This window comes from Rhinolophus sinicus, chromosome 9 (assembly GCF_057876585.1).
Source record: "Rhinolophus sinicus isolate RSI-liver-muscle chromosome 9, RSI-T2T, whole genome shotgun sequence".
Classification (NCBI taxonomy): domain Eukaryota; kingdom Metazoa; phylum Chordata; class Mammalia; order Chiroptera; family Rhinolophidae; genus Rhinolophus; species Rhinolophus sinicus.
Genome location: NC_142509.1, coordinates 31,875,148 through 31,901,476, shown reverse-complemented (window position 1 = coordinate 31,901,476; position 26,329 = coordinate 31,875,148). Strand labels below are relative to the sequence as shown.

The window sequence follows — 26,329 nt, the reverse complement described above, 5'->3', positions numbered from 1 at the left end:
TTGGGGTTGGGCCTGGGTTAGATGGTAAGTTCTAGTAATAACAGCTCATGGTTTTGAATACTTACTACAAGCCAGACACTTGTGTTTAGCGCTTTCCATCCATTTTTTCTTACATCTGAGGCATGAATTAGGCACATTCTTATTTTATAGAGGAAAGCAAGTGTTTAAATCTATGGCCTCTGACTTCAGAGCCTACACACATCACTACGGCTATATCCATTTCCTTTCCATTGGAAAAGATGGATGGAAGAGGTGTGATTGGCTAATTGATTTTCTTTCCTTCCCAACCAAGCTGACCCCAAGTTGGTCAGTATGGTTTCTGAAATCACCGTGGAAAAGAATGTTCAAATGGTGACGTGAATCAAAGTGGGGCTCGTAGATCGGGGGACCAACTCATCCTGATTTGCCTGGGATTTTCCCCCAGGTTAGCACTGAAAGTCCCAGACAAACTGGGATGGTTGGTCGTCTCACTCAGGGGAGGGTGTTCATTGTCCGTGAAGAACGTTTCCATTTGTGACCTGGACTGAGCGAGCTCTTGATTGCCTCCAGGATGATGAATTTACCCACCATGGGAACTCCTTCAGTTCCTGCCCTGCTTAACCCTAGGACAATCTGTTTGCATTAGATCCATTGGAGGAGCAACCTTAGCAACTTATACCATTGATCAGATGGCATTTGAGGACACACTGACAAATAAGTGTGCCTTTCTTTCGCTAGAGGGCAGAGGACTGTTCAATGGCTCTTCAATGTTAAGTGTAAGCTTTGGGATCCCGAAAGTACTTTTTCTCCCCTCTCCATAGGACAGTGTCTCTCCAACACAGCTTTGCTTTCATGACTCCACTGCCATGGGCTGCATTTAGCTCTCGTCCTTTCTTATTTGGGTCAGGATATTGTCTTCCTAAAATGTTCTGGAGCCTTCCAAATCTCATCCTCTTAATTCTTCTCAACTACTAAGTAGATCATCAAAGAGAACCATTAAATGTATCTGGTCTCCACCTGCTTCTAATGAAGACCTTAGATAATATAACCACACCTAGGCAGTCTGATTTCAGAGCCTGCCAGATCAAGCGCTATGTACAAGGATGGTGACACATAAAGACTCATTAGGTCTATGGGCACAACTATTTACCTTTCTAATCCTATTTCTTGAATAGTTCTTGGAGCTGTTGACTTGTCTCCATCCTCTACCCAATGTGTTGGCTCAGGTCACTTCCCCCTCTTACATAGATTGCCACAGGAGCCTTCCAACTGGTCAACTGTTTCCACTCTTGCCCCCCTCCACCCATTCTGCATGCCACAACCTGAGTGATATCCTGAAATGCAAATCTGATTGTCACTGTCTTGCTCTAAGCCCTTCAGTGACTCCGACATGTACACGTGGTAAAGTCCATCCAATCTTTCCATGTCTGGCCCACGTCTCCTGCTCCAAGCTCATCTCTTGCCACTGGCTTGGAAAATATTTCAGAATTCCTCGGCTACCTCTTCCTTGAGTCCAGTTGATCCAAGTTCCTCTGATTGGGTTTCAGATTTTCTACTCTTGAATGCCCCGTTCATTCAAGGATGTGAGAATTCGATGTGTTAATGACGTCTCCAGGCTTGGCTGTCCCTGGGGGCGGGTGTTGCCCTGGAGGGTAGGAAGGAGGGCTACAACCTTGAGGTATTTGGTTAAATTGAACTAGAAACCAGCACGGAGGAGTTTCATCAATAATCCAGCCATAGAACCCCCCCGACGATGCTGAGTTTCCATTTGTGGGGCTCCACTGATGTTAGTGACCATCCCAAGAACCAGCGTACAATAAAAAGTCATCATAGGTTGGGCTTCCAAGTTAGGTTCTTGAGACCCAAGGAAGTGCCCGAATACATCTCTAAAATTGTGCCATTCTCACTCATTTGCCATGGATTTCCTCAGCCCTCTGCCTATCATTGGCCAATTGTCAGTTCAACCACATGTCACTTAGGGCACTACACCTCAGGCTTCCTCTGCCTACCTGAGCTTGGCCACCAGCATCCACTTGAAAAGGGAGTAGAAATGGACTCCGCTGGGGAAGTCAGCATCCAGGGTGGACCCTCAGGGCTGGATCAGTAGACCTTCCACTGCATCCTGGGAGCTGTGTGGGGACATTGGAAGCTTCACAGTGCACTTTTCTGGTACATGCAGACTAAGGTAGTAGCCCATTCATGGAATGAAGAAAGAAAGGGGGAAAATAGGAGCCAATGCCACAAAGATGGTAACAAAAACAAAATGCCTTGGAGAGAAAAAGAAAAGGGGAAAAAAATGGAAACAGAGCTGACAGCGACCTCAGCCTATGCTGTCACTGAGCAGAAACTCAGTTTATTGGGTTTTTACTTGGAGATGTAGCCCAGTTTTTGACAGATGTGCGATGCATCCTGTCATTAGGGCTGAAAGAGATGTCTCAATATGATTGGGAAAATTACAATTTTAATATCCTCGTTCCTCCTTCAAGCCTTTTGCCTATTTTCCACTACACTAGTCTCTGGTTGCTCACAGTTAAATATAAATGAATCCCGCAGTTCTTCACCTCCCCTATTTTATGTGACTGCCATTTTGGGGGCTCACCTCTGTGTGTACGCGTGCGTATGTTTAATCTATGCAAGGAAAAAAAGGCAAAGCAACATAAATGAGGAAGACATAGGACAGAGAAAGACAAGACAATCCCCTCTGGAAGTCAGGAATTAGGGTATTTGTGGGTGTTGAGAAATGAGATTTTTAGAAGTAACAATCTACTGAACTTATCACCTTTGATGTGACAAATGTCCTATGATGTTTGCATTCTTTCTAATCTTTATCAACCTAACCTTTATAAAACTGATACTAGTTTTCTATCCACTTTACAGATGAGAAAACTGATACTCAATGGGATCACCATTTGCCCAAGGTCTCGAAAGTGGTGGTGGAAGGCTTCCAGCACAGGTACGTGTGACCTAGATCATTTAACAATGCTGCTATGCGACTTTGAACCAGCAGGACATATATAGTGGACATCTACAATTTCTCCTGCTCAGGTCCCCATTTTGTGTAATTCATCCCAATTTCCTTCCTCTTTTGGAAACTTCCTCCTCTGCTCTGTTTCCATATAATTAAGGTAAGGATAACTCATCCCCAAGGCCAGAACCAGGGCCTGACCAATCCGAGCCTTCTGACTCCTGGCCAAACTGGTTGGTTCATGGATGGCCTTGTGACTGTTAATGGAATGGTTAAGAAATTGAAACACCTTTTTGGCTGGGGTTGCTAAATTGGTAGGATGTTAGCTTGGCACTTCTGAGAGTCTTCTTTGCCACCATGATGGGAGAGCCTGTATGGAAAACAGTCAACTAAATGAGAGGTGGGGAGAGAGATTCTCCGTGGTGTAGTTTGAGTGTATGGATCCAGTTCTGTCTGAGGCTAGAACCCGCTCCTGGACTTTTGAGTTAACACAAGTCATTCCTTTCCCAATGTTCTAAGTAAGATCTTGGAGAGGAGAGCTACATGCCACCAGTGAGAAAGGTCCCAGTGAGGCAAGTTGGGGCGTGGTTGACTGTGATATTGTGATTTATAATAAGAAGTGTATGTTTGGTCTATCCCAGGTTCTGGCACAGAGCTCCTAAAACCCTTGGAATTTTCTAAGGGATGCGAATGATAAAAGTGTCTTTTGTTATGTGAATGAGGTGACTTTTGGAAGCACTTGAGGAAGGGGCTGGTTACCCAGAAAGCCAACCATGAAATTAGAGGGTTGGAACTTTCAGTCCCATTTCGTGGCCTCCTGGGAGGGTAGAGGGATTGGAAATTATTGAGATCAATCGCCAATGGCTGATGATTTAATCAATCATGCCCACGTGAAGTCTCCATAAAAACCCAAAAGGATAGGGTTTGGAGAGCTTCTGGGGTGGTGGACACGTGGAAATTTGGGGCAACTGGTATGTTCCAAGCGGGCATGGAAGGTCCGTGCCCCTTCCCATATATCTTGCCCTATGCATCTCTTTCATCTAGATGTTCCTGAGTTATATCCTCTCATAATACATTGGTAATCCAATGAGTAAACACGTTTCTTGAGTTCTGTGAGCTGCTCTTGCAAATTAATCAAACCCAAGGAGGGGTTTGTGGGAACCTTTGATTTATAGCCAGTGGGTTAGAAGCATAGGTGACAACCTTGGCTTGTGACTGGCCTCTGAAGTTGGCAGGGGCAGGGCAGTCTTGTGGGACTGAGCCCTTAACTTATGGAATATGGCACAATCTCTGGGTAGAGAGTGTCAGAATTGAGTTAAATTGTATGACAGCTGGTGTCCGGAGAATTGCTAGTTGGTGTGAGAAAACCTCTCCCCCATGAATTGGAATTGGGATCTCTCCCGCCAACTTAAGAGTATTGCCAATATATTTGCCCATTTTTGACCTATAAAACTTGCAGTTTCGTAGGTCAAAATTTCATTTGTTCGACCTAAAATCCCCATTTTTCAGATAGAGAAACTGAGGCTCAAAGCTAGTAAGCAATATAGAGGATGAAAGAAAGAACTAAGCCCAATTAAGTCCTTCTATCCCCCAGAGGAAGTAACAGACTGGGGATCAGAAGTGGGTTTTAGTCTCTACTCTGCCTCTACCTTGCTGGGTGAGCTTGGCTGGATGCCTTCCTGTATCACTTAGAATTCTCTGATCGCAAGCCACAGAAAGTGACTTTAATTTAATGCAACGAAGGAATATACTGGAAGGATATGAGGGAGTTTGTGGAATAGAAGAACAAGTTCTCTTAAAAACAAAAACAAACAACAAAAAAACAGAAGCCATGGGAACTGGATAGCAGGAATTCATGGTCTAGCTGAAGACATGAATGAATTACAAATCCCCATTCCTTGTTCAGATGCAAATTCCTGGCTGGGAGCATCTGAGGGAGCTTGCACCATACGCCTGCCCTTTGATGGTGACATCATGAGTGACAGCTCCATGATGATTCTAGCCACTAAAAGAACGTTTGTTTTCCCAAAGCAACGTTGAGACACTTTTACCCTGATAAGGAATACTGGTGCAGCGTAGGAAAAAATTATCCAGCCCCTTTATACTTTCCCTTGCTGCCATTTGTTTTAATCTGTAACATGAGTGGTTGGGTCCTAAGGGTCTCGATGAGCCTTTTCAGATGTATTATAATACTCAGAAATTTTGGTTTCACCAGGCCTGAAGGAAGCTCGAAAAAACACCTTTCCCAAACCAGGATTTTGCGTTATTTTGTGGAAGAAGCAAACGGCTGCCACAGAATTTTCCCCAATCAACCACTTTGCTCCCTGGCTGGCAGGAAGGGTGGGGAGAGAGATACTGACTCTAGCATTTAAGGCTCTGATTAGGGGTTGTCACCAAACCCCTCTGAGCGTCATCTCCCTCATCTACGAAATGGGGGTAGCCATTGCGGGGTGTTGCAATGGTGGTCGAAAGAGAGAAACACATGTGCAAGGCCTTGAGTGCTCATTATGCATCCCGTGCTGACAGCGTGATCCACAGTCTCTTCATGACATTTCCCAGCACAGGTAGGAAGTGGGTAGCCAGCACACAGCAGGGGCTCAATCAATGCTCTGTTCCTTTCCTTTGCCCCTGGGCAATGGCGTGACTCCTTGAACCATCTTCTCCATCCTGCTCCCTGTTTTCCTTCCCGCCGATCCTATTCCTCTGATGAAATCCTGAGGCTTACAGGTGCTTAAGGCAGGAAGTAGCAGGTGTATTGATGTCCCTGTCCTGCTTTCTTCCTGCAGCCAGTGTGGACACATGGTGAAGAGATCAACTGTGAGTTCAAGGGTAGAGAGGGAATTCAGACTTTCTGTGGGTAGAAGGTTCTGGAATCACTCAGCTAATATTACTGGGAGGGGGGCAGATCCCCTCCCCCCCTTCTTTTGTAAAAGTACTAAGATAACTGGACTATAATTGACGTGTTTAAATCCAGCCAGCTGTGGGCTGCCCAGTTGACAGAAGCCACAGCTGGAGCAAGGGCAGTGGCTGGGTTTTCCTTCAGCTGCAAACGAAAGGGTCAGCTCATTGTAGGAAAAAACAATGTCCAGGTATCAGCTGGTGGAAATGGTCCCGGAGCTCATAATAACTGAAAGGAAGGCGAGGAGTTTTCATTGTTTTAATTGGCAGCTGTCTCTGGATTCTTGTTTAAGAGAGTTTGGAGAGTGTAACCCTGGCAGGTGTGAGTGTGACTGTGTGTGTGTGTGCACGGGTGCAAACATATATGTGCATCAGGGAAGGTGAAAGAAACCTGTATGTCTGTGAAGGTGAGAATGGAAAAGACGGGGACAAGAAGCAGCAGCTGTGTGTGTGTTGGCAGGGAGGTAAGAAGGGCAGCAGCCATCTTCTGTCTGTTGTGTGTGTGTGAAAGAGAAAGAAAAATTGAGAGCAGGAGTGGCAGTGTTTCAGGGAAGAGAACAATCTTTATTGTGTGTGTACACATGTCTAGATGAAAATGGAAAATTGTGGATGAAAGAGCAGGAAAAAACGGAAAGGGGAGCCAGAGGAAACCACGCGTGGTGCCTGAGAGGGCAGGAGACAGACCCTGAGCCAAGCTGGAACGAGGAGAAGCACCATGGGCTCCCTTCTGCCCGTCCAGAAATAGTTTCCGGGAACCGTGGAGCTTTCCCCGCCCTGGCTCTTGGGCCAGCGGGGAGATAAAGCTGCCCGCGTCGCTTGTCTTGGCTGCCTCTCAGCTGACACTGCTGACAGGCTGCTTTGATCTCGGGTTATCAGGGCCTAACCCTGTGCCCCAGGCCTGCTCTGCCAGCTCCCTCCCGCCACTCACCTCTGCTGAAAGGGCATTCCATAAGGTCACTGTTGGGAGGGGCAGCCCGGCCCTCGTGCCCGGTTGGCCTTGGAGCCTGGGTGCTTGATGCAATAAGGGCACCATCTTTTAGCCTCAGAGCAGTGATGAAAAGGGGGCCCAAGTGGGGATAAGAAGTGTTTGAAGTGGAGCCACGCAAAATGGCACCCGCCACGAAGAACACATGGGACGTCATGGATTTTATCCTCATGCTGGCGGGGCCTTCACCCCAATGAGGGGTTGAGAGGAAAGCACACAGGAGTAGCCGCCAGGAACCTTGCATTCTTGTGTTAGGGCGGCTGCTGAGTCATTGGGTGCCCTCAGGCAAGTCCTGCTTCTCTCTGGACCTCAGATTTCATACTCGGTCTTGTAAAACTGAAAGTGCTTTTATAACTATGGAAATCTCTTTTCAAATAAAATCATGGTGCAGAAACTCAAATGTAAAGCAGATTAAAGGAGAGTGGGACTAGTTGAAGGGGATATGAAGACCCGGCCCCCTACTAGTCGGCTTTGTCTTTGACCTCTGTTCTAGCGAGTGTGTTACATTCCGAGGGCTACCATAACAGAATACCACAAACTGGGTGGCTTCGCACAACAGAACTTTATTGTCTCACAGTTCTGGAGGCTAGAAGTCCAAGGTCGAGGTATTGGCAGGGCTGTGTTCCCTCTGAGACCTGCAGGGGAAGAAGCCTTCCTTACTTCTTCCAGCTTCTGGTGGTTTTTCAAGAATCTTTGGCATTCCTTGTCTTGTAAATGCATCATTGGAGTCTTCCATCTTCACATAGCCCTCTTGCTGTGTCTCTTCCCTTGTCTTTCCTCTGGGAGAGTGTGTGTGTGTGTGTGTGCGTGTGTGTGTGTGTGTGTGTCCAAAATCCCTCTTTTTATATAGACCCCAGTCATATTGATTCGATATCCCGAAGGACCTCCTTTTAACCTGATTACCTCTGTAAAGACCCTATTTTCAAATCAGGTCACATTCTGAGGTACCGGGGGTTAGGTCCTTAACCTACTCTTTTTGGGGGTGTGGGAGTGGGGATACAGTTCAACTCATAATACCCACGATACCTTTTTGAAATTCCCGAATCATAGCTTCTGTGTGTGTAATAAAATGGTTGCCGTTTTGCATCACAAGTTTTGGGGCGATTTGTTACGCAGCCATAGTAAGTGCAGCAGGTCGTGGAACTGAAAGAACATAGTTGCTGCCATCAGACCTGAGTTCAAGCCCCACGGCTCCACTGAACACCTTGATCCAGACTATTTACTCCTCTGAGCCTAGTTTCCTCATCAGAAAAATGGCATTTGACTGAGAGACCATGTCTAACATCCCAGGCATCCTAGTAGTTCTTGATAAAGGGCTTTTCTCTCCTCCAAAATTACTCCTTGACTCAGAGCGGCTGAGCTTTTGCAGAATAAGTCTGAGTTTCTGAATTGTGTGGGCAGCGCCTGGGTCCCAGGAACTAGATTCTTATTTCATGCCTACTTGGATGAGGGAATGCGTTCCCTTGGCAAGTTTCACATTTGGAGCCCCTTCGCTGCTCAGACTTTCAAGACAATTTAGTCTGAGCTAACCTTGGTTTCTTGTTACCAAAGAGAACCGAGGCTGATGCAGAGGCCTTGCAGAACGCCTCCGACATCAAACGGCAACTACCCTACTGCGTTCTGAGTTGCTGAGCGTAAATAAATTAAAACCATACCCACTCCCTTTCCCTGTAAGCACACACACGTAATTTCATTACAGCCGGAATGAAGTGCTGCAGGCGAAACGTGTTTGGGGCTTGGCTGAACCCAGAGTGCTCTTGGAAGACATGGCTCTGTTGGGCCAACCGAGGAGGGAGCTGTGTTTGGCGCTTTCCTTCCCCACTGCACACTGGGTGATCCGTGGGCGTGGGACTGGCATGGAAGCATTTGGTATTACAAGTTCAGAGGACCACAGATGTATGGCTGTTCTTTTTTTTTTTTTTTTTCTGTTTCACTTAAAAATTGTAGCAAAATATACGTAATGTAAAATTTACCATTTTAATTCTTTTTTTTTTAAATTTTATTTTATTAAATGTATTGGGGTGATAATTGTTAGTAAAGTGTACAGTTCCGTAGTATTAAGTACGTTCACATTGTTGTGCAACCATTGTCAGCCCCATCCATCTCCAGAGCTTTTTCATCACCCATTGAAACTCTGTCCCTGTTAAACAGTAACTCCCCCTTCCCTCTCTCCCCAGCCCTTGACAGCCACCATTCTTCTACCCTGTCTGTAGGAATTTGACAGCTCTAGATCCCTCATCTAAGTGGAATCATATATTTGTCCTTTTGTGACTGGCCAATTTCACTTAGCCTAATGGCCTCAAGGTTCATCCCTGTGGTAGCAGGCGCCAGAATTTCCTTCCTTTGTGTGTATATACCATTGTATGTGTTCCATTGTATGTAAATACAACGTTTTGTTTATTCATGCATCTGTCTATAAACATTAGGATTGTTTCCACCTTTTGGCTATTGTGAGTAATGCTGCTGTGACCATTTGTGCACAAATACCTGTTTGAGTCCTTGCTTTCAGTTCCTTTGGGCATAGACCCAGAAGTGGGATTGCTGGATCAGTTACAGATGTATGTTTTGAGAGTCACAAGCAACTTTCAAGGTCTTTCAGCTCTTGGATGCCCTTTGAGAACTGGATAATTACTGTGAGGTTCTCTCCTCCCTCAGTATCTCTATATGTTCATGCTCTTTGATGGCTCAAGGTTTCCCTGAAGCACAGGTTAAGGTCTTGTGAACTAAAAGAACCAGAATATTTAAAAAATGATTTAAAAATAATTATATGGTAGTAGTACTACTACTAATAACAATAATAAAATATATGCATTGAGCACAGTGTGTAAGGCACTGTCCAAAGTACTTTGCATTTATCATGTAATTTTATCTTCACAAAAATCTTATGGGGTAGGTATTGTGAATATCTCCCATTTTACAGATAAGGAACTGAGGCTCTGAGAAGCCACGTCACTTACCCAAAGCGTAGAAGCTGGGATTCAAACCCATATCTATTTGATTCAAGGACACCTTCTCTCTCTCTGAAATACTGAGTTATGCATCTTCCATTTTGATATCAAAGATACTTTCATGACAACTATGAGGTGACATGATACATTGAATATTAGGCGTCACCATGACTCCACAGACTTCATCAATAACATTAATTGGCAACTCCTATGTGCTAGACTCTGGGGATGTAGTGACGAATGGGACTTGGTCCTCGTCTTCAAGACACTTAGAGTGTGTTGGGGAGACAAAGATGTAAGAACTCAAGTTATTTTGGTTGCATGCAATCAATAGAAATGCAGGTCCCACCAGCTTAAGTCCTGAAAAGGGATTTAACTGTTTACATACCTTGAAAGGGTAGTGGGGTGTTTTACATAATGGAAAGAAGAAAGCTGGGGAATCAGGGTCTAGGACTGAAATCAGGATTGCTCCCTTTTCTTTTCCTCTTTTCCCTTCTTCCTCTTTCTCCTCTTTGCCTCAACATTATTATCTCTGGCCTCCAGCATCTCCAAATAGCTCCTTCATCCATGTGGGAAGAGAAAGAATCTTCTTCTCAGCATCAGTATATGAATCCCAGGGAAGGCCTTTGATTGGCCCCATTTTGGTCACATGACCTTCTTTGTCCAATCACTATAATACTGTGGAGTTCTATGATAGACCCCATCAAAGAGCCAGAAGAAATGGGATGGAAAAGATTCTTGGGCACATATAAATAAAAGCTATCACAGCTTGTTCTAGAAATAATCATTAATGCCTTCGCAAGGTTTCTTGTTTGTAAGAAATAAAAACCCCTACAAACTGATGAGTTTGTAGCAAGACGAACCCTTTATCAGAAGGGTTTAGAATGGGGAACTGGAAGATCAGGATTAGATGTCACTTTCTCTGTCTTCCTAGAACCATATGGCACCTCATCTTTGTTGCTCTTTGTACATCTGTTTCATTCTTTTCCTTTCTTTGAAGAATAGTTTTCTTTTGTTCAACACCCAGTGGATGTCAATACCACTCTAACCCCAACTATACATGACTGCTTTCAGTTCTAGCATCTGATTGACCAGAGTCTGTGTTTCTGGTTTCAGGGAGAAAGAATGGATGGATTCCGCTAGGGTCAAAGGTCTAGTCCCATTCTGAATAGCTATGGGCTGATGAAGTAGGGTTACATGCTACTAATTAACTAACATAAGCATGTCTCTTCCACAAGGTTGTCAGTGATCAGGGTGTGGACAGGTTGGAACTCCTAAAAGATGGATATACTTGTGATAAAAGTTGCCATAGAAGTATCTCTAAGCTACAGAATACAGTGGGGGGAGAGAGTAACTTTTTCTGGAGGATGAAAAAATTTCTCCGAGGAGACAACGTTTGGATTAGGTTTTGAAGAACGAAGAAGAGTTTTTCTAGGGTATGTGTATCAATCAGGAGAGGCTAGGTTATGATGTGGTAACAAAGAGACCTCAAAATCTTAGCTGCTTGACACAACAAAAGTTAGTTTCTTGCTCGCCTTGCACATCCATCACAGGACTCTGGTCCACATAGTTATTCAAGGACTCAGCCTGATGGGAGTGCCGCCATTCTGTGGACTGGCTGTGTGGAGCACTTGGCCTCCTTGGTCACTGTGACAGGAGCAGAGAGAGACTGGGGAGTCTTACATGGGGCTTTTCATTGCCTCAACCTCGAACTGAAGCACATAGCTTGTATCCACAGTTCATTGGCTAGAACTCGTCATGTGACTTCAATGACCTGCTAGGGGCTGGGAAAGGTAGGGAAACACATGGAGTATTTGGGGAGCGTGACTTTGTCTGCCACAGCAGGTCAGCAGTGAGATCATTTTCAGTCAAGCTAGTGGTTTTCAACCAGGCGAGATTTTGCCTCTCTAGATGACACTTGGCAATGTCTAGAGATGTTTTTGGTTGTCACAATTGGGGGTCCTATCAACGTCACTTAGTGGGTGGAGGTCAGGGATACTGTTAGACATCTTATGATGAATAACACCCACAACAAAGAATGATTTGGCCCAAAATGTCAACAGCGCTGAGATTGAGAAAACTTGGGTCGAAGGAAAGGAATACTCATGAAAGAGTTGGGAGAAGTAAGATCGCATAGTAGTTAGAAATTTGGACTCTGGAATCTGTCAATCATGGGTTCAAATCCAACCTCCGCTACTTACTAGCTACATGACCTCTGGTGCGCGGCTTAGCATCGCTGAGACTCACTTACTGAGAATTCTGAACTGTAGCATCTGCTTAGCACATAGCCTGCCATTTAGAAGGTCTCAGCCATGGCAGCTATCTTCTGTTCGTTTACATTTGCAATGTAGAGTGGCTGAGACATAAAGAAGAAGAAGAGTAATCATGGTAGATGTGACTGGAGAGGTTGTCAAAGGCCGGAAAACTTGGGCCAGAAATGGGGGTAATTCTAGAATACGCTGCATGTGAGCTAACATTTTTTTAAAAATGGAAGTGAAATCCATACAACATATAATCAACTATTTTAAAGTATACAATTCAGTGGCGCTTAGTGCATTCACAATCTTCTGCAACCACCCACCCCCTCTATCTAGTTCCGAAGCTTTTCCGTTACCCCAGAAGATCATCCATGCCCATTAAGCAATCACTCTTCATTTTCCCCCTCTCGCCAGCCCTGGGCAACCATTCATCAGCTTTCTGTCTCTATAGATTTGCCTATTTTGAACATTTCTTGTAAATGGTATCATACAGTAAGTTACTTTTGGGTGACTGGCTTCTATCATTTAGTATAATATTTGCAGGGGTCATCCATGTCATAGTATCTATCGGTACTTCCTTCCTTTTATGACCAAATAATATTCTGTTGTGTGTATAGACCACATTTTGTGTGTCCATCCCTCCACTGATGGGCATTTGTGTTGTCCCCACCTTTTGGTGACTGTGAGTAATGCTGCTCTGAACATTCACTTGCAATGTGTGGAAATATGTTTTCATTACGTTTGGGTAATACGTTTTCATTACTTACCTAAGAGTAGAATTGCTAGGTCATATGGTAATTCTAGGTTTAACGTTATGAGGAACCGTCACACTATTTTCCACAGTTTTTGAGCACTTACTCTGTGCCAGGCACTGTGCTGAGGGCTTTACATGTATCAAGTCACTTTATCCCCACAACACCTTTGTGAGGTTGGTTACTATTATTATCTTCATATCCTAGTTAGGGAAACTGAGGCACAGAGAGGTTAAGCAATTTGCCCAAGGCCACACAGCTCGTAAAAGACAATGCCAGGAATATGGGACCCATGGAAGGGTTTTGAGCAGAGAAACAAGATAGTCAGATTTAATTTCTTCCTTCTCCTTATCGCTTTCTCCCATGGTATCTTTGAGCACCAACTCTGGGGTGGGAGATGGTGGAATTTGGTTGGCGGGACTTGGAGGGCAAAAAAAATATCCTGTCACTGCTCCTGGAAGAGCTTCATTTGCCCTCATGTGCTTGGACATGGACACATAGGAGGCATGCGGATACATCACTGGGCTGTTTGACAAGGCTGGGAAAGAACTTGGGGCTGGGACTGCAGCAGCCTGGTCCAGGTGGGCTCATGCATGGCGGGAGTGACATCACTGACACCCCATTTTCCTCTGCATGTTTATAGTTTCCCCCTTAGGAGCCCCTGGGGTCAGGACACTCCTTAGCTGTGTGGATTTAGTGTGTGGATTTGCTTGTAGATATGGGTGGGTGCACACGGAGGTCTGCATTCTGTCTATTTCCCAGGGGGCTGATGGGTACAGGGGGAGTGGGCCTGAAGGGGTAGCCTCTTCCACTTAACATTCGTGCGTTAACTCGTCCTCAAGACAGCCATCAGTCAGGACATATGCCCTTGTGGTCCCCACAGTCCAGTGAGGAAAGCAGCTGGGCGATCTTTGGTGACATCAACCACGGTTCATTCTCAAGCCTTTACTGAGCACCTACTGTGTGCCTGCATTATATTAAGCCCTGGGGAGTCAGCAGTGAACAAAAAACAAGGTCCCTGCCTCATGGATTCTCTTCTTCTGAGGGAGACTGATAATAAGCAGATAGACAAAGAGTTACAGGATGATCTGATGGTGGCAAGTGCTCTGGGGGATAAAAACAATGAAGAATGACAGAGAGTGAAGGAGGATGATGGTTTGGGTCAGACTTAGGAAACTTCTGGTAGGCAGCGTGATGGCCTTGCAAAACTCTCCACATCATAATCTGTGGGACCTGTAAATGTGGGACCTCACATGGCAAAACGGACGGTACAGAGGTGATTAAGTTAAGGGTTTTAAGATGGGGGCGTTATCCAGCTGGATGTAATCACAAGATCCTTTAATAAGGGGACAGGAGAGTCAAAATCAGAGAACGAGATGTGACGACCACAGAAGTGGAGGTCGGAGCGATGCCACAAGTCAAAGGTGGCCTCTAGAAGCTGGAAAACGCAGGGAAATAAATCCTCCCGTAGAGCCTTGAGAAGAAATGCAGCCTGTCTTACCATGTTAGACTTGTGACCTTCGGAACTGTGAGATGAGAAATCTGTGTCATTTTAAGCCAGTAAGTTTGTGGTACCGCGTTTCCCCAAAAATAAGATCTAGCTGGACCATCAGCTCTAATGCAATTTTTGGAGCAAAAATTAATATAAGACCCGGTATATTATATTATATTATATTATATTATATTATACCCAGTCTTCTAGTAAAATAAGACCGGGTCTTATATTAATTTTTTCTCCAAAAGACGCATTAGAGCTGATGGTCCAGCTAGGTCTTATTTTCAGGGAAACACAGTAGTTTGTTACAGCAGCAATGGGAAACTAATACAAGCTTGAATGAGGTGAAAACCTAAGACTCACTGGGAAAGAGCGTTCCATTTCAGATGAAGGAACAGCAAGTGCAAAGGTCCTGAGGTGCAAAGCAAGATCGTGTAGCAAGTGCTCTGATAGCAGTTACATACAGCACGCTGTGGGGACACAAGAGGGTCTGTGTATTTGAGGGTGGGAAACTGTGGAAGAACTAGAGGAAGGAGTGCTTGGACCGAGCCCTCGAGGCTGTAAGAAGAGCACCGGCTCTTGAGTCCAATCGACCTGGGTTCAATTCTTGACTCTGCCACATGTGATGTGGTCTTGGGCAAGCCACTTTCCCTCTCTAAGACTCTGCTTCCTGTTCTGTTGAAAAGGTTCCCAGTAAAACCTGGTGTCATGGCTGTGAGCTAATCGTGTAATATCCTTAGCCTGGTGTGGCGGGGGCACACTTTAGGTGCTCAGTTCATGTCTGCTGTGATGACAAGAGGATGGTGACTGGACATAGGAGAACGGGATTGGTGTCTTGGGTGCAAGGAACAGCACAGGAAACGGCCTGGAGATTTGGCATTGCACCTCCCACTTGATGCACTCCTTATACCATGATTAAATGAGTGTAGGGTGTTCTGTAGACCTCCCTTCTCTGCTTTCTCATAGGGTGTTGTTCACAGGGTCTGAGGCCCCAGGGGAGAGGTTTCTGGCCAGTGGTGTGCCTGGAAGACCAGCTCTTGGCTGCCCACCTGTTTGCACGCTGGTCCCTAGAGAAGGGGCAAGAGTGTGGGAACAATTTCCTGTCATCTGGCCCCACCTATGAATGGAGAACCTTGGAAGCAGGAAGTGGGCAGGAGGGGGTGGGGCGGGGTCAGTTTAACAGGCTGGGAATTTGTAAGGTGGCCACCTGCCCCATACCAAGCTCTGCCATCCTCCAGGTGAGTTATAACTGTGACCCTGCTCACCCGGAGGGCAGTTCAACCGTATGCAAACATATTTGCCTGAATCTATCTTTCAGCCCTTTCAACAGCCTTTGGGTTTCTCTAGGCAAATGCTGTGCTTTGATACTTTCTTTACAGGCTATGTAAATATCCACTGTGAGATGCACCCATGGGGCGGGCAGGTGAGTCAGGACCCATTTATTGTTGTCTCTGGGCTTTCTGAGGATGGTGAAGGACAAAGGTGGATCTGCATATGGGCATCTAGAGAAGGAGAAGGCGCAGCTTAAAGGGGGTTGACAGCCCGGCCACACGAAGTGTGGTCCTCAGACCAGCAGTACTGGCTGCCCCGGGGAATCCACTCTGCATTTTAACAAGATCCCCAGGTGTTTCGAGCACATACGAAAGTTGGAGAAGTACTGGGTTAGGCTGATGGATCTCATTAGGAATTTCCAGGGAGCTTTAAAAAATATCAGCGCTCAGATCTTGCCCCAGAGGTTCTGACTTTGTCGGTTTGAGATGGGGACCTAACATGAATATGTTTTACAAAGCTCTTCAGATAATTCTAATTGAGAGTCAGCGATTTGTACTTCATAGCAGTGGTTCTTTAATATTTGCATGCTTCTGCATCACTAGGAAAGCATCTTAAAACACAAACTTCTGGGCCCCACCCAGTGGTAGGCTGGTAAATGTTTAACGACAGGTTCTCTGGGATGGGGATGGAGGTAGGAAGAGAAGCTGTGATAGGTAGACAATTTCCGTGGTATAACTATTCCCACTGTGGCTCGCGTGCCTGTGTAAGCCGGCCCCATGGGCCCTACTCCCAGGTTTCTGATGCTGCAGGTCTGGGGTGGGACCTGAAAATTTGCATTTCCAAGGTCCCACGTGATGCTGCGGCTGCTGCCCCAGGGACCCGACTTTGAGAACCACTATGTTAGGCGAGCCGTTTGGAAACATGGCATCTTGAGAGCCAACTCTGATCAGTTTGTAGTAGCCACGTGCAGCGCTGTGTGGAGCAGGAGCCTGTCCACCACAGGTGTGCTTGGGTTTTCCGAGGGCTACTTGACGATTCCTTTCCGAGAACAGAAGGGGTGAGGGGTTAGATGGCGTTCCATTTCCTAAGGACACGGTGGACGAGAAACTCATTGTGTGGAAGGCCATCTCAGGACCATCTTGAGAAGGTACACAGGCGAGATCAAAGTTGGAAGAACCCCGAGAGGTCAGTGTTAGCGTAGCTCCCTTGTTTGATAGAAACAGTCTCAAAGTAGGGAAGGGCTCTGCCCAGACACGCCCAGATCCTAAGTTCCGAGGCTCTGTTTGGATGCACTCAGGCTAAAGCGCTCAGATCTCAAAAAAACATTGGAGAAGAAATTTAACAAAGAACATTGCTCCGGCCTTCACGTGCACCAGCCAAGGAAGGGAGAAGATCAGGCAGAAACTATAAAGGAAGTTTTTTCAACCCCAATGGCAGGCCAACCCTTGAACTCCTGATGCATTCCGGGAGCAGAGAGCTGGAAAAAGAGAAGGGAGGCACCCCAAAGGAGGGGTGATAGAAGATAAGAAATTCCGATTCTAATCTCCTTATTTCCTCTACTTCCTCAGACCAGGGCTGTATATAAACTCTATGCAAATGTGTTTACTTTACATTTTATTTCAATCGGAGTCACTCAGCTGTCACGAGCTGTATCAACATGTCAGCTGGGTTGAAGAAACAAGCGATTTGAGTGGAAATATTTCAGATAAACAGACACGATGTTATGACATATCAAAACAGCCCAAACATGGGAAGGGGGGTGCCAAGATGGTGGAGAAGCGGGGGTGGGGGTAAAGCCGCAGAAAGTAGATCTGTTTACCCTGGCACATGCACCACGCGGTCAGCTGAAAACAAAATAGGTTTTTTATTACTCGCGTTGCATGGTGGGGAGGGTGGAGGAGGGGGACGTTACCCTTATCTGTGGTGTTAATGCATTTTGTCAGCTGAAGAAGAGGCCCGCTTGGCAGGTTGTTAGGCACATTTCTCTCCGGTGCCCCTGCTGATTCCGCAGGAGGAAAGCAGGCCCAGAAAGAAAAGACAAACCCACTGGATTAACTTCATTAGCGATGGGGAGAGCCAGTTGCTAGGCTAAATCTGACAGCCTGTTCACAAGTTGCCCTCCTTTTTGCTCTTTGCAAACTGACATAAGAGGCCCAAAGAAGTGCCCCGGTTTGTGGTCAGGGGTGGGGCTAGGATGTGCATACAGGAGAAACTGACTGCCGTGGGCATTATGCTCTTCTCCTATGTGATGTATAGTTTTTAATTAAGTTTTGGAGTTAGCAATACTGTTGCCTGGTTCAGTAAACCAAAGTATAGAAAAGTGTTTAGAGAGATGTTTTTCCCACTTCCCCAGTATACCCATTTTTTTTCTTCTTCTCATGTCCCCAACACACACACACTCACACACACACACACACACACACACACACACACACACACACTATTTTGCTGGGCTATGTCTATTTTTAGTTCGTAAGCCATCTAGTTCTGTGGGCTCTGTCTAAAAGAGAATTCACACTTTCCTTAAAATAATAGTTACTGCTTATAGAGCCACCTACAAGGGACTCACGTGGCAGCCAGTCCCCACTGTAACCTGCAGGGTTGGAGGTGAGGGGTGTCAGGCTCAGCGTGGTGAAGGAGCTCACCCACGGCCTCACGGCTCGAAAGGAGAGAGGCGGAACTCAAACTCAGGTCTGCCTGACTCCAAAGCCTGGTCTTTCTGCTATCCCAAGCGCTGGGTTGAATTCGGGGGAGAGAGGGTGTGTGGCAAGGTAACTTCTGAAGGAGTTGGGAGCTGTCAGCCAACTCAGCCTGGCTGAACTTGTCCACCCCTGAAATGAATTTGCCCAGGAAAAGAACCACGTGCTTGTCCAAATGTGGGACAAGCCGGCAGCTGCCTCGGGGGTGTGCTTGGAAGATGTTGGCAAGTCCCCTACCGCTCAGAAATGTCTCCCCCTGCCACCTGTCACACGGCCTCAAATTCCGCCATCAGAGAGGTATGTCGCTGGGCTTTAATTGAAGACTTTTTTGGGCATGGCTTAAGTGTAGACACTTCCTCCAGAGAGGGCTCACCTACGCTCTTTCCTTAAAGTCCCGTCTCAGTAGGGCAGCCAGCCCAGGGCTTTGCATTGAAGGGTGGCTTTGTGGAAAAGGTATCCTGGGAGGCAAAGGGGATCCAGGAGAGGGGAAATCAGTGGGGAAGGGGACAGGTGAGTGATGGATCCCAGAGCTGCTGGAGTGTAGGGTTGTTTGGAGACAATTTTTTTTTTGTTTTTTCCAGAGAGAGAGGGGCTTTCAAGGCTCCACCTGTCTCGTTGCCAATCCTGACTGGTGTGTTTGAGGTTGGAACCCTAAATAGCCATGCTAGGAGCAGGGGAAGCCCCGAGCTTGTCATGGGGTCACAGAATGTCACAGCTGCCATTCAGCCCGTCCTGAACTCCAGTTAGTCACGTTCTTTCTTCCCCTCTTTTTTTCCGCCATGATTACACCACCTGTAGGATTATTCTCTTAATATTTTCATCTGAAGTGAGTCACTTGGAAAAAAAACAAACGTCTATTTCAAGGCTAGCACGCATGAGTTTCCTCACCAGTAAAGGATACAGACAAATTCAAGCCCTCTGGCTTTTGTGTGGCAAATGCAAGAATTTTTTTTGTCTCTTTTTAACAAGGAAAACAAGCAAAAGAAGCATGGATGAAAATTTTTTTTTTTAAAAAAGTAAAACATTGATATACACATCCTTGAGTGTCACTTTCGGTTTGATTTGCTAATGGTATTTTTTTCTAGTACATATTAAAATAACAACTACTAGAATAGAAATGAATGCTCATCCGGATACTAGCATAAATCAAATGGTACAGGTAGCGTGTCTGACCCAAGCCTCCAATTTGATAAGTGGAGAAACTGAGGCTCAGAGAGAGAAAACGCGTGCAGGGGGACACAGGTGGCTGGGAGCAGGGTGAGGCCGGAGAAGCACTCTGTAGAGATGTAAAAAGAGCACTGGACAAAGAGTCAGGAGACCCTGGCTCGAGATGGATAAAAGAGCCGAAGCAACTTCTGTTTCCTCTCTGGGTCTTAACTTCTCCAACTGTGAGAGGCAAGCATGATGTTACTTTTTGTTCTTCATTTGGGGTCTAGGGAGAGGGGGACCTGGGGATGAACTTCAAGTCCCTGGCTCTTTTTAATCAAGGTAAGAGTCCCATTAACATAAAATGAACCATTTTAAAGCAAAAAGTCAGTGGCGTTTAGTACCTTCCCAATCTTGTGCAACCACTACCTCTATCTACTTCCATCCCATTATCATCACTGCAAAAGGACACCCCATCCCCCTGAAGCAATTTCCATTCTCTCCCCTGAGCCCTTGGCTACCACGAATCTGCTCTCTGTCTCTATGGATTTGCCTGTTCTGGACATTTCATGTGAATGGAACCCTACCGTATGTGGCCTTTTGTGTCTGGCTTCTTTCCCTCAGCGTCACGGTTTGTAGGCTTATCCACTTTATAGCACATATCAGTACTTCCGTTTTGTGTGTGGCTGAATAGTATTCCATTGCATGCATAGACCATGTTTTGTTTCTCCCTTCATCCGTTGATGGGCATTTGGGCTGTTTCAGCCTTTTGGCGCTTGTGAACAGTGCAGCTATGAACATTCACGAGTGAGTTTTTATGTGGACGTATTTTTTCATTTCTCTTGGGCCGGCAGCGTGGAGTAGAATTACTGGGTCCTGTAGTCACTCTGTGTTTAACTTTGTGAGGACAATCCCTGAAAACTTTGCCCGAGTGTATGTATTGAAGGAGACCGTCCTGACCTTTTTATCAGATTCTCAAGAAAAGGGTAAGTAAGCAGTAAGAGAAACGGATGACCCCCGTCGGTGTCTCTAAGATCTTTTCCGGCTTTAAGGTCCTCTGACCCTTGACCCTTACCTCAGGGGCTCCACACTGGGGAGGCCTCATCTTCCTTCCTGTCTCGTTTACCATGCTTCACCGGCTACCCTATGTCAGGCAATGGGCTGGGAACGGAGGGTACAGCTGGAAGGGCTTCTTCTATTGGCTCTTGGGGGCACAGGATGGAGAAGCGGGTCAGGAAGGCTTCCTGGAGAAGTAGGCTCTCATTGAATCTTGAAGGTTGCCTGAGAGTCAGGCAGTTCAAGAGGTGGGGAGGGTGTTTCTGAGACAGCACTTCCCAGTCCCCTTGGCAGGGACAAGCTGGCTGTAGTGGCCTTTCCTTTCCCTGGTGGCTCAGAGATGCTGGAAGCACAAGTGCTTGGAATTGCTGTCTCCACCGTCCGCCTGCGCATCAGTACGGCAGATGCGGGCCATTACTCTGATTGCTGCGGAAGGCGGTGGCTGGAGCCCAGGGCACGTCTGCGGATCACTCAGAGCCTCAGGGAAAGAGGGTCTGCTCTCACACACCCCAGAGGCAGGTGTTCCGCAAGCTTCCCACGCAGGCCTGCCAAAATTGTCCTCCCGCTATGCAGCACGCACGCACGCAGGCCTGCCATTTCATCCCTGGGCCTCTCTCTCCGGGAGCAGCTGGCAGGGCCACCAGGGGCATCTGGGGGTGGCGAATGGGACGGGGTCTGGAGGTCCTTACTGACCTGCGGCCCTTGGGCCCAGTGCTTCTGCTTCTGCTCGTATGCTTGGGTTGTCGACTTCTGGGTACCTTTCACCCCTGGGAAACCAGGCAGGATCTGGTTTCACAGAGACAAAGCCACCAAGCCCTTTGCTGGATGCCTGGCCCTGTGAACAGCGGTGTCGTTAACGTGTTATTTATGGCGTCCTCCTGACTCTGGTCTCATGTTAGGCTTCTGGGTGGGGCATGGTGCCTTAACCAATCAATCAACCAACCAACCCTATGGGCTGACTAACCAGACAGAGTTAACCAGCTAGTATTACGTTCTCTTACAGGGGGCGAAGCGTTGGTCTAGAAGCTGTGGGAAATGAGCTGTTCTGTATCTTTTTGTGTAGCCTGTGTGTGTGTGTGTGTGGCTGTATTAAAGTAACTTTTCATGTGGTATATTAGATTGTTACTGTGTAGCCTTAAAATTTTTTTTTTCTAATTGTAACATAAAATTTGCCCTCCTAACCATTTTTTTTTTTAGTGTATAGTTTGGTAGTGTTAAGTATCTTCACCTTGTTATGCAGTTGATCTCCAAGACTTTTCATATTGGAAAACTGAAGCTCTGGGCCCATTAAACAACAGTAACTCCTTGTTCCTGCCTTCCTCCAGCCCCTGGCAACCATCATTCTACTCCCTGTCTCTAGGAATTTGACTACTCTCTACTTCACATCAGTGGCATCATACAGTGTTTGTCCTTTTGTGACGGTGTATTTCACTTAGGATCACGTCCTCAAGGCTCATTCATGTTGCAGTAAGTGACAAGACTTCCTTCTCTTTAAAGGCTGAATTATATTCCAGTGTATGCCCACACTACATTTTCTTTATCCGTTTATCCATCAATGGACTTTTGGGTTGCTTCTACCTCTTGGCTACTGTGAATAGTGTGGGTATAAACATAGGTATGGAAATAGTGGATCCTTTCTTTAAAATGAAAAATTTAGCTGCACAGTTAGTAAAATTAATAACACTTTGTATGTATATATGTATGTATGTATTTATATTGAGGTATAATCGACATACAGCATTATATTAGTTTCAGGTGTACAACATAATGATTTGATATTTGTATAAATATGACATTCAATAATTCTCCTTGCAAAAATTTAAATCTATACAGATAAGACTAAAGTCCCTTTAACTATCTCCTTCAATCCCTTCACCCCAACAATAAATCACCTGCTACCAATTTATCAGTTTGGCTCTGCCTATCTATCCACACGCAAACACACATACATGCATATATGTGTGTGTGTGTGTATATATATATATATATATATATGTATGCATATATATATACAGACTAAAAATGTGTGTACAGTCAATTGTGCTATCACGTGACATCTGCACTCTTAAAGTCACTGTACTATGCTAAATGACACAGTAAAAACGGGGCTTATGGGAAAAATAGGGCTAAGGGCCAATACTCCAAAACTTCGTCAGTCACATAAAAAAAATAGGAACCTAATAAAAACGACAGCACCATTTTACACATGTGAAATGGTTAAGAAATACATACATGCTATAAAAAATTATGGAACTTGACTTTGGACAAATCTTGAGCCTTTCTGGTGAAGGTGGCATCCAAAGGGTTGCAGCTTGTGAATTCTGGTGACATGGTAGAAAGAGGTTGTGTGAAATGAGAAAGTTGTAAACCAGGTGTGAGTGGGTGTGGCTTCTAGTACACACGACTCACTGAGGCAGCTGGTAGATGTTTGGTGGTGGTGGGGGGGGTGTTTGTTTTGGGTGGTCCTTTGGGGTCAGTTCAGCAGGGTGCAGTTTTTGGCATTGACCCAGTGTTTCTTGTGGAGGAAATCATGCATGAGCAAACACAAAATTTGCTTCTGCTCAGATTGTTCCCAAATACATCAATCACATTGGAGCAAATTTATGTTTTCAAAACAAGCAGAACTGACCACACACACACAAACAATAAATGGTACTTTTGTGTGTGTGTATTAATATGTTTACACATATTGATTAATACTATATGTATAAACCTACAGTCATTTTTTTTCTTTCTTTTTTTGGTTAACAATATTCCTAAGAGACTTTTCAGTATTAGCAACAGAGACCCGTCATATTTCCTCTGATGTATAGTGCTCCATTGATGGAAGGCACCCCATTTAGCTTTTCTCCTATGGAGGGTCCCATATGTTGTTTCCACTTGTTCATTGTCACATCTGTAAGTAGATTCATTGGCTCCCCAGGGAATGTACATTTTATACTTTTTCCCCCTTTTTGGATGATATCTTTAATTAATTAATTAATTAATTACATTTTGGTAAAACATACATAACAAAATTTACCACTTTAATGGTTTTTAAGTGTATAGTTCAGTGACATTAAGTATATTCACATTGCTCTGCAGCCATACCTCTCCAAAACTTTTTCATCATTGCAAGCTGAAATTCTGTACTCATCAAACAATAACCTCTTGAGTTCAAATCTGAGCCCACCACCCATGGCTGTGTGACTGTGGGTAATTTCTATGCCTCGCTGAGCCTCAGTTTTCTCATCAATAAATTGAAAATAAGAGTACATAGCTCCTGGATTTGGGCTGAAGATTGCATGAGGTGACACAGGCAATGAGCCCAACTCCTTGCTTGGCACACTGCACATTTTTAATGAACAGCTTTTATTATCATGTGAAACTGACCAGACCCCCCATTATGCTCTGCTCTGATTTAGCTGACGTCCAGTTCCTGTGAATGCAGGTGTTACATAGTGTGATTTGCTGGGACTCAGAGCTGAAGGATGGTAGAGTGTCGGCGTAACGTCCTAGTGGATGAGACCTTCACCTATGCTACTCTTATTGCTAGGATTTTATTTTATTTATTTGTATTATTTATTTATTTTTTTTTAAAGGAGGGCACAGCTCACAGTGGCCCATGCAGGGATCGAACCGGTAGCCTTGGTGTTATAAGCACCGTGCTCTAACCAACTGAGCTAACTGGCCACCCCTATAGCTAGTATTTTAGATGGAAAGTTCCAGGCCCTTCCCTGCTCACCCCTTGCCCCAGTCCAGGACCCAGACCAGCCATTGGGGCTCTTGGGAATGACCCATTTTCAGCCTCAGTCAGTGCCAGCCTGCCCAGTGGGGCTGCCCGTTGCAATGTGCATGGTAGCAAATGGATTGAGGTCACAGAGCAGATGGCAGTAACTTTCAGTTGAGATCTGCCAGGCTGCGTTGGAACCAGTGACCCGGCAGCAAATGCATGTGCAGTGCCTTCCCTTCCCCTTTAGTCCCTAACGGTGGGACCTTGCCCCTTTCCAACGCCTGTTCAGGCTTCACCCCAGGGAACCAGCGTGTCCTTTGAGACTTCTTGGGCTCCCGTGAGCAGGAAGGAAAGCCTGATTGTGGCAGGCAGCAGACACCTCGCAGCCCCCAGAGCTCTAGCCCCCGTGCTTCTTCGGGGAGCGCAAAGCACCTTGCTGTCTTCATCTCATGAATCCGATGCTACCCTTGCTGGTCATGATCTCATTTTATAGATGGAGAAATAGACGTGGGAGGAGAATGGCTCAGGGATCCATAATGCCTGTGGGTCAGAAGGAATTTATGAGGCCATGTCTAAACACTGGTGAGTGGGAGGGAACACAAGAACTATTAGCTGGATTACATCAAATAATAATAATAATAAAAAAAAAACCCCGCTACTCTTAAAACATACTCCAAGAGGTAGAAGTAGTTTTCCACCTTGTAGTATCATAGTACTGCAGTTTTTTTAGTTCACAGAACTCTTAGAGAATCTAAAGGAAGCTAGGTACCCTCAGCACACAGATAGACAGATATAGCTTATTCTTGACTTTCTCTCCAGCGCCTATAGCAGAACTGGGCACATTGTAGGTGCTCACAATATATATATATATTTTTTTCATTTTTTGTTATCGGTATATAGTATTATAATTTTTTTTAAATTTATTTTTTAAATTTATTGGGGTGACAATTGTTAATAAAATTACATAGATTTCAGGTGTACAATTCTGTATTACATCATCTATAAATCCCACTGTGTGTTCACCACCCAGAGTCAGTTCTCCTTCCATCACAATATATTTGACAAAATATTTTTTGAATGAATGAATGAATAAATGAATGAATTGGTAAAGCCATGGCTAAGTTTCTCTAGACTGATGTAATCACCAAGGGGAAATTAAAAGAGAAAGAGAAAGAAGCTTTTTCTCATGCTCTTAATCTTAAAGAAGTTAGCTCTTCCCATTCCACAGATGGGAAGACTGAGTTGTGGTTCTCAACATGTGGGTGGTCTTACATAAAATCCCAGGTGACACAACTCTTAATGTAGAATGTTCCCACTAGACTTGGCAGCCTTGGGACAAAGGATAGATAAGGTTGTAATTGAGAACAGTCACAGCTGGAAGAAAATCCCCAATATTTCCTGAATCGATACAAAGACTCACCTTCTTTTCACCCCTCACATACTCTAAAACTGCTGTCTCTCTGAGGGTTGGTAAAATCCTACCACACTGTGTTCTTGAGAAAGATGTGCAATGTCTCTACAGTTGATAGAAACCAGAGGCTTCTTGGAGAAACAAAGGAGATGAATCCATTAGAGCAGGAGGGAAGAAAAGAACATATGAGGACAAGATTCCTGAGTGGTGGTTTTCTTTTCTTTCTTGACCTCAGCTGCCTCCTAAGACTCTTCAGTGGTCAGGAGACAGTGTGTGAGGAAAGGCCTGAAAAGTGTGGAATGTGGTGGACTTGACATCTGAATTCTGGCTTTGTCATACCTCGCCCGTCACCTTACCTAACCCAGGGCCTCCGTTTCATGACTTATAGGTCAGGAATGGGACAATAACACTGAACCTTCAGAGTTGTTACCACAAGAGTGTATTAGATACCCTATGGGGGAGCACTTGGCACATAGTAGGTGTACAACTGCTAGTCCAGAGGAATCTGAATGGTGGATAGGAGCTGGGGCCATTTGGGGTTACGAACCTGAAATTTTCTTCAGGATTCAGGGGAAGGTGCTTTTATGAGCTGTCCTCCCGGTGAAGGCCCAGCAAGTTGGTAATGGGAGGACTAATGACAGTGCGATTAATCACAGCTTGCCTTTGCAGCGACACTTTCATGTGGAGGGATCCCCAGGCCTTCCCCATTGCCTAGAGCCAGGAGTTTCCCCACCCCTAATAGCGCTACTCCTT

At 45.4% G+C, this 26,329-nt stretch overlaps 1 long non-coding RNA gene across 1 annotated transcript in view; it reads left to right on the top strand.

The window, feature by feature from the left end:
- The first annotated feature begins 2,853 nt into the window (after positions 1 to 2,853).
- Positions 2,854 to 26,329, top strand: part of LOC141569212 (uncharacterized) — a 98,202-nt gene continuing 74,726 nt past the window's right edge. Inside the window, exon 1 of the long non-coding RNA XR_012492684.2 lies at positions 2,854 to 2,932. This is a non-coding gene — a long non-coding RNA (uncharacterized LOC141569212). The remainder of the gene's footprint in view (positions 2,933 to 26,329) is intronic.